Raw genomic sequence first — 10156 nt, forward strand, 5'->3', positions numbered from 1 at the left:
ATATTCATACTGAAAAATTTCACTTTGCACTTCATAAGTGTCTATAGTGATGCATACACATGCATATATGTAATATTTATGTATATGTGTTTGTATGTGCTGTGACTATAGTTTTTAAAAATTATTTACTAATTTGATCTTAGCTTTTGGCTAAGAATAAAGTATTGTCTTTAACTCCTTGAAATTTATTTGTTTCCATAAAAGTGCAATTCAGATCATATTCTAAAATTAGTGGTCATAATTTACTATTTTTATAAGTGTGAAACCCCATAACCTGGGACAGTTGTAACTTGAGGGATACCTGTTTATATATATATATATATATATATATATATATATATATATATATCATAAGGTTTTTAAACTTTTAAATTTTCATATTCAAAAGAGACAGAGACTTCAAATTCGATATATCGATTTATTCACCACTCTGTGTTAACATTTCTGTGCCAAACTTATCCAGTGACTGATATATACATATACATATATATATATATATATATATATATAGAGAGAGAGAGAGAGAGAGTAAGTAAGTAAAGAGGCATTTGTAAAATCCAGGCAATAACCTCAATCAGCACCCATGCAAATTTCAGGCTGACAAGATGCATAAAAGCAGAAAATATCGAATATATCCAAAGTATTCCACACAAACTGAAAATTCAGGAAATCTTCATCAATCACAGACTCTGATACAAAAAAATAAAGAATGAGGATAATGGTATTACATTTCTTATCCGGTTACGATCATTTCAGTAACAGGTAAAAAGATAAATCATTTAACATGTTGGAATATTTATAGTTGATGATTATACAAGTTCATGTGATATTAAAAGAAAACCTGAACCTGTCATTTCATCATAACTTCAACCAGTGTAATATAATTACACATGAACAAACATGGTTGTAAATGCATTTAATGAGAGGGGCTTAGAATATCAAGGCAAGAAAGCAACTAGGTTGACATACCTAGAGAGCGGTATAAAGTAAAAGAATTACATAGACAGAAAGGAACACAGACAATGAGAGAATATCAGTTGTGATGCCAAGGCCATTGGCACAGGCAAATCAAAGGATGGATAATGTAGTAAACCATCTAAACAGAGAGGAAGGTATGCTTATTTGGCTAGTAGCAAACAAAGATATTCCCAGAGAGACATTAATTTGAGGGAAGAGGTAAGTCTAGAGGGACATTAAAGAAACAAAGTGAAGAGGAAGAGGAAAGAAAAATTATATGAGGACTAAGAAGAATAGAAAAATAAAAGAAAGGTCTAAAATTTAAGGGGCTGATTAAGAGCCCATGAAACTAACTAGAGTACCAACTCAATACATTGTCAAAATATTTCAATATATATTAAATCAAATGGTTACAACAGTAAAATAAAAGACTGAAAACAATTAAGTGATGATCATTGAGATAACAAGGAATGAGATAATTAATAAGGAACGAGGTGATTAATATACTAGGAAGTTATTAATATTTTTATAAAAGACTAAAAGGGAGTTGCGAGACTGTAAGTATGGAAAGAGATCAGAGAGAATTGAAATGCAATTGATATTATATATCTAATTTTATATATGTTAACTAAAGGGAATCTTTAAAAATGTTTTCTTAAATTGGGGTGAAGAATGATTAACAACTTATGCTTATTAATTAGTTGACACTTATACCTTAGGGTTTCAAATGCGTCTCCATGCAATTTAAATTACAACTCCCTTTTGAATGGAAATGTGGTTCATATAACTGACCACAAATTAGAGTTATCAATATTTCTATCTTTAAAGATCCCAAATAAATTTTGCTAATGATGTATTGTGTAACATGCATTTATTGAAAGAATGTGATTACTCCATCAAGAGTTGAATTTTTATACTGTAGCACTGATATAGCAGTATACTTTATCATTTGTCTGGATAGTTATGCAAATTATCAAGTTTACTAGCTAGGGAAAAATTATCAATTGTATTGTTATTGAAGCTGTTAGGAGAAGTTACAGGATCAATACTAATATTCATGTTTGATTGAGATGTATTTTTAACCGAGGAGCTAAAGACAGAAAAACTACTATGATAATTAGAATCAGGTTTATAATTTCTAATATTGTTCAATTTCTTATTAATTGTGGCTATATTATCAGTTAAGTTAGGCGTGGTGAAGTATGGAAATTTAAGCATGCCTATTGAATATTAATTTACAATATTTACAAGAAGCAATGAAAGTGCCTTTCCAGTGCTCAGAAGAGAATTGCAAAAATATCCATAACCACCTGAATAGGGTGGGCTTAAACCACAAAATATTCTGCTTACTTAACCTGTGTTCCATTATTGTTACTGCAATAACCTGATTTAAAATTAGGTTTTACAATTCTATTATATGAGCTGTTGTGATTACAGTAGTCACTAAGCTTAGTATTCCTAAGTTTAATCATTCTACTTGTATTAGCTATAAGATGGTCATTCTAAATACATGGCTTTGGAATTTGCTCTCAGAGGAAAGTTTTAAGGGCATTTGGTTAATGCTCCAGAGAAATGCTCCTTCCGATATTGATGGAGACCGTTATTCCTATATTGGCCTTATGACAATTCCTGCTTGAGCTAGATGCATGCTTGACTGTGTGATCAGTAGTATTGTAGTTTCATGGTTACTGAAATTAAGGTTTACAATATAATTTTTATTTGTTCCCTGAGGGATACGACCAACTATTCATAAATGGAATAATAATTTTGTTATTAGCTACCTACTCAATTTTATCAATATATTCAGCCCTAGCTAAAAGCCTTGTGGTAATTGATATTCTGAGAATAAAATTTTCTCATTGCCGGAGAGTCTAGATGTACGAGACACATCTCTAGTATACATAACTCACATGTAGATATTTATATACATTCATATACATATGCATACATGTGTGTGTATGTATATATATATATATGTGTGTGTGTGTGTGTGTGTGTATATATATATATATATATATATATATATATATGAGAAAGGTTGAGTTCAATTAGAACAGTTTTACTTTGTGGGGTCCAAAGCTAGATTTCTAATAAAGATTCTTCATATTAAATTTGTAGCTTGCTATTGCAAGTATTTTATCAAAAAATATGAAAATTATACAAGTATAAGGTGTATTATTAGTATTTATAGAACACAGTCGTATATAAAGTCAGCAAAGCAATTAAAGATGGAGAAGATGAGATGTTAAAAGTTTGTTAATATTTTAATTCATGCGTACGATCGTTTTAAATGGTAACACCAAAATGTAAGAAACATGGAAGAGATTAAATTAATTATAATTAATTTAATTATATATTACCATTCTCGTCAGTGCAAAAAATGAAGGAAACAGAAGAAGAAATATGTTGTAACAGGATCCTGCATTGAGTTCGTGCTGGATAACTCATTCGGATATTAACAAAAAAGTATGTGAAAGGTGAAATATAAAATATAAAAACATGGTTATGTAGTGTTGAGTCTAGTTATGTAAGATCTAAAACTGGTTTGGCTAACAAATATTTAGAAATATAAGTATGAAAAGTTAAAGAAGCATTCTCTCTATATGGGTACAGGTAATATTGTGAAACACGTACCATATAAGTTTATATCATAAGGAATAAATTATATAAATATCAATAAACACGCACAAATACAGTCACATATACACACAAAACATATACATATACATATATATTTATATTTATATATATATGTGTGTGTGTATACATATACGCATATCTATATAAACACACACACTATGTGTGTATATACAAAAAAGCAAAATGTGCACACATATATTATACACATACATACATGCACACACAAAAAAATCGAGCATACATATGCATGTAAACATAATCGTATACATATATGTGTACATATAAAGAATAAGCATCCAATGGAACATCATAGTTATATTTAAATTTATATGTGGTTTGACATTTATGAGTGGTGTACAATGAAAACATATTTGGAATAAAAAAATGGTTAAAAATTAAAAAAGAAACAGTTTACTAAAAGAAAAATACCTGAGATAGGAGGTGTAGGTAGATTAGAATTTTTTATATAAGTACATAGAAAATCGAGGGACAGGGAAAGAAATTAATTGTAGTAATATAATAGTGAAATAATGCTAATAAAAATGGTTAGATAGTGTTATATTTGATTGTCAGAAAGAGGGAAGAGTTGTTATATATATGGTTCGTTTTTGGATTTGGTTTGCAAGATTCTTTATGTGAGTTTATGTGTTGAAGCATATTTTGTTGTGTCTGGGGAGAGTCATTTTCTTTTTGTGCCTTATAATTTAACACACAAAAGCCACCTTGAAGAACCACAGTAAAGTTTAACAAAAAACTATACATGCAGGTTCAAGGTGCAGCCGTCGGTGTTGGTGTAGCTGGAGATGTGGCCGGCCTCTTCATGACCTGGTGGGACAGAAAACTTAAACAAATGATAGCAGAACAGTCCACAACTCTTCCACTCTACAGTATATATGTAGATGACATTAATATCATAGTTAGGACTAACTCTAGTGACGGTAGTGTAGAAATTGAGAAGAACGTAATGGAGAGCATCCAGCAAATAGCTAACTCCATCCACCACAGTATCAAGGTAACTATAGATTACTCCACGAAGCACCCCAACAATAGACTCCCTGTACTTGATACTGAACTTTGGTTAGAAACTGTGAACAATAGAGTGCAGCTCCTCCACTCCTATTACATGAAACCCATCACTTCAAAATGTGCTGTTCACAAGAACTCAGCTTTGTCACACATGAAAATTAACATACTGATTGATAACAGACTTAGTTAGGATAATGAACAATGTGTCCCCACTATGTGAACCCTATAAAATGAAAAAACATATACAGAATTTCATGCACTGCATGCAGTTCTCTGGATATGATAAGAAAGATAGGGTTCGAATATACAGGGTGGTGGGGCTAGAAAGAAATTAGATAGCATCATACATAATGATACCAGTGGTACCTGCCCTAGATATAGAAACAAAGAATGTAATAGGATACAAAGAACTTGTGACAAAGCAAACAAGGCGAGCATGTGATATAAAACTGACAAATATCAAGGAGTGATGTTTGTAGAAGCCACAGCCCATGGAGAACTAGCCCGTAGATTTAGAAAAGCTCTGAAGGAGGCCAAACTCAACATTAAGATTGTTGAAAAGCCAGGGAACTCCGTCAGATCACAACTATGTAGGACATACCCCTTTAAGAATTCCATATGTACCAATGATAACTGCATGGTATGTAGGATTAGCCCTGGCATTAACTGTAGAGCTAGAAATGTAGTTTACAGCATAAGATGCATAGAAGGTGCTTGTAAAGACATGAACATGACATACATAGGAGAGACATAGGAGCATTGCGGAATGACTAAATAAACATCTGAGACAATATGACAACAAAAAACAGTCCTCCATACTCTGCCAACATACCAAAGACCAACATGGAGGCAACCTGGGTCAACATGACATCCGCATCTTATCCAAGCACCCAAAAGACCCAACACTCAGACAAATATGGGAGTATGTCCTTATAAATGAAACTTCCCCGATACTAAATAGGAAATATACATAGTAGATATCATATCCCCATACCTACAGTTTACACCATATATTCCAGGTCTTGTGCCCTCTAACTTTCACCTCTTCCATCCATTGAAGAACAGCAACAGCTACTTGATATTACAGACAAGGTAAAAATAGTTGGTACAGGAGTGAACATCTAAATATTTTCAAAGAGTATTCAAGATTTGGGTTTGACAATATTGCAGAGGTATTGCTTATGATGGAGACTATGTTTAGTAGTAGCTTTCTATGGAGGAACATTTACTCTGCATACATGTACAGTTTGAATGACCTATGTCAGTTAATAAAAAGGTTATGCCCACTTCTGCATTACTGTTGGAATAACAACTGTAAACTCACAAACACACACACACATGGCTTTATATATGTAAGTATATCATCATCGTTATCAGTCTGGAGAAATAGTTCTCTTGACTTTTTATGATGTGTAGCTGCTTCTTCGGACAATGCAGACACATCACAGTAAACCAATGGTGAAAGCAGTGCAAATTAAAAAAAAAAGGTTTGTTCAAGCAGTGACAGTAAGAAATGCTGAAATCAATAAAAATAATCACAATGTGTTAATAATATCAACAACAACAATAGTAACAATGGCACAAATGTACTGCTGAAATTAGAGTAACATGCCATTAGCATGCATGCATGTGCACGCGCGTGCACACACACACACACACATGTAAGTATGTATATTGAAAGCACAACTCTGTTGTAATTCAGTTTTTTTAAATAAAGTTTTCTCATGTCCATGTATGAGACCTCTGTAGTGTATTCGGAATTGTAAATTTCTTAAATTCATCTTTGTCAATATTTCCAGCCTATCTGAGGAAGTGAAGTGGTTTTAGCTGCTGTGGGGCTCTTTTAAAAGTGGGCAGCTTATGTTAAAACATTTGTAACAAGGAATAAAAATTACACATTATACCAAAAATCTAAGCTAGATGAGAAAATATTAGCAAAAATCCTTCCAAAGTTTACAGAGTTTTTCACAGAGATAGATGATTGATTCTGGAAATGACATTTTGCAGTACAAGTCTACAATTCAGACACAACATCATCATCGTCATAATCATCATCAACATTTAACATCTGTTTTCCATGTTGGCAGCTTGACTGGAATTGGCAAGATCAGGAGCTGCACTAGGTTCCATAGTATGTTTTGGCTTGGTTTCTAGGGCTGGATGTCCTTTGTAATGCCAACCACTTTACACAGTGTACTAGGTACTATCACCAGTTCTGTTTATGTGACACCTAGCACCAGTGTTTTATATGTGACACCAGCATCCACACCAATACTTTTTACTTAGTAATTTGGTTTTAGGATCTCAATTCTGTCATGGTGGGTGAGTCTTCTTGGGTAGAGCAATGTGCTTACATATCTCAGTACTCAAAAAAATCTGTGCCTATCCAGTGGACCTTCATTAACGTATGGGGAAATCATGATTGACTGGTGGCATTTGAACTCAGAGTGCTGGACCAAATATCGCTACTTCTTCACATGCTGCAAATGTAAATCCTATCCTTTACCATAGCTCTAATGGTAAAATTCAGCCAGGAAATATTTATGAAGCTGTTTATTATAAAAATGGCAGCACAGGAGCCGAGATCATTCCGCTTCCTTAGATAGCCTGGAAACATTAATAAAAATGAATTTGGGAATTTTATTGTTGTAAATGAACCCTAATTTTCATATAGTTGTGCCTTTCAAAACAACATGTTTTAAAAAAAATTGTTCCCTTACATACAAATTTAGAACTACATAATAACAAATCAAAAAGCCAAAATTGTACTGCAAAATTCTAGAAGACATTGACTGGAAGAGAATTACACAAAGCAACCCAAGCAAAAGAAAATATTGAAACAGATTACATAGTTGCAGAAGAAAATACATAAATCAGTAAGTGAAAAACATTTATTAACTGCAGATATCACTCTCTTGAAGCATTAAGTAGAAGAATATAAATAAATTAAGTAAACTATACAAAAGAAAAATCATGCTCTCTGAGGAAGAAGATAAACATGAAAAAAAATTTAATTAAGCTACTGTACCAAGGTTTGGTAGTGGTGAATGCAATAAAAATAGATGCTCACAAAAAAAAAAACTAAATATATAAGTGGTCCAACAAGTCATACATGATTTAAAACATACTGACCACATGAAAATATGCAAGGGGTCAAAAGCAATATGTTCTTAATCAGAGAGAGAGAGAGAGAGAGATGAATACATTACACAAATCAATAATTTACAGAAAGACAAAAAGTTTACAAAGATTCATACATACAACACCAACCAATTAATAATCAAATTAAGTTTAACCCTTTAGCATTCAAATTACTCTGTCAAATGTGGTACATATTTACATTGTTTTAAGTTAACCATGGATTATCTCAAAGCCTCAAGATTTCAATGATGTGATTGTTTATCTTTAGAATGACAGTGTATGGTAGGTGTGAGAGGCCTGATCTGGCTGGTTTGCACAATTAAATAAGTTGAATATTTTGGGCCAGATATGGCTGGTTTAAATGCCAATGGGTTAATGTCAGCAATAAATGCACAAATAAGATGCTTGTACTTTATTAAAGAATTCATTCCAACACACACACATATATATAGTGCAGTAATGATATACAAACAAGGCAAACTCTTCTGTCTCATAATATCCCAAATAAATACACCTCTATGCAAAATTTCCAGACAACTAGATCATCATCATCATTGTGAATCTTCTCAATTAAGTGCAAGTTTTCTAGCTGCCTTGCCACTCTGTTCAACCATTGCATTCATTACCTGCCTCTTGATCTATTACCCACTTTTTTTTCCATGATGATGTTCTCTAGACTTCTGCTTCTTCAAATATGGCCATATTAGATGAGCTTTTGCTTTTTCATGATGCTCAGGAATTGTCATCTTCACCTACTTGTAACGTCAAAAGATACACATCAGAGAATTACACTATCATTTTAGAAGAAATGAACAAAATATGTAGCATTTCTGCTCTGGATGATACACAACATACAAAGAAATGCATATATCTATACGAAGATAGCAAATGCCTGCATAACTACAAAATATCAGGGATAAAAAACATGGCTTAGAACATTTAGATTCTCTTCTACAGATGAAACATTACACAAAGAGATCCACAAAATAAAACAAGTACTAATTGACAATAGATATTCAAAAAGACTTGTTCAAGTTATTGATGGCTATTGACAGAAATATAATGAAATACATTAGACAGCACACTACAATTAATACACATATTTCACATTATACACACTCTGTGCTTCACATGATATGCTGTGATGAGTGTCACCAACGTTTACGACAACAACAGGGTGGAGGAGTCATGTTATGGGCTGGTATCATTGGGACAGACTTGTTGGCCTAGTCAGGATGTCTGAAGGGGTTAAACTGACTGCAGCCGCCTACTGCAATGTCCTGAAGGAGCTCTTGGATCCCTATCTAGATGACATACTGCTGTCACTTCTAAAGAATCTCGTATTCATGCATGACAATGCTCCCTCCCACTCTGCTAGGACCACTCAAACATTACTAGGGTCTTACAGCATACAAGGTGGCCGCCAGCATCTCTGGATCTCAACCCTATCGAAAATCTTTGGTCCATCATTAAACATGATGGATGCTAATTTTCATCAAAAGATGTCTTATGGGTGACCATCAAAGCTGCAGCAGAGGCAGTCCAACCTGCTGCTATTAAGAAATTGACAGATTCCATGACTAATAGGGTTTTTGAAGTTATCCGTCAAAATGGCGCTCATGTGGCTAAATGATTCATTATGTCAATAAATGTTATAATATTATTATGGTTTTCTGTTAAATGTATACTCAATGTATGCTTAATATGTATCATTACCCTTCATTTTCTGAAGAAAAAAATGTCAAGATGGGCTATTTTCATTCAAAAGCTATTGGCATGGTTCACCCAAAAACTGAAGAATTTGAAATAAAAAAGAAAGTTGAAATGCATGTAGGTCCAAAAAAGGATGCTATAAATAACTGATAAATAAAATTATAGATGTGAAGAATCTCTGTTCTCCTTATCATTAGTAATACCATTACTGACTCTACAGAAATCATGCAGTCCTCAATAGGACACTTGAATTTACCCAGCAAGAAAAGTTTCCAGAGCTGAGCAACTTATTGTTAACTCAGGTATCACAAAAAGACCATTGTGGTTAGCCGGCATCTGAAACAGAATTGAGAGGAAACATGGTAACTGCCAGGATAATATATACCTTTAAACTCATTTTTGGATATATATATACTGTATATATACATATACAAGGTTAGCTAAAAGTCACCTGACAGTAAATCAAAACCATTTAATTTCAAGATTAAAATATGTCAAACAACTGAATGAATTTAATAAAAGCATCTAAATATGAAACATCATGAAAATTGTTCAAACTGAAGTCCTTCTTGACCAACACATTTTCCCATTCAAGTCAATACAGAATTACAGATAGTATTTATGGAATTTTAATTTACTGTCAGGTGACTTTTGACCAACCCTGTATGTGTGTGTGTGT

This window comes from Octopus bimaculoides, chromosome 14 (genome assembly GCF_001194135.2).
Source record: "Octopus bimaculoides isolate UCB-OBI-ISO-001 chromosome 14, ASM119413v2, whole genome shotgun sequence".
NCBI classification, from domain to species: domain Eukaryota; kingdom Metazoa; phylum Mollusca; class Cephalopoda; order Octopoda; family Octopodidae; genus Octopus; species Octopus bimaculoides.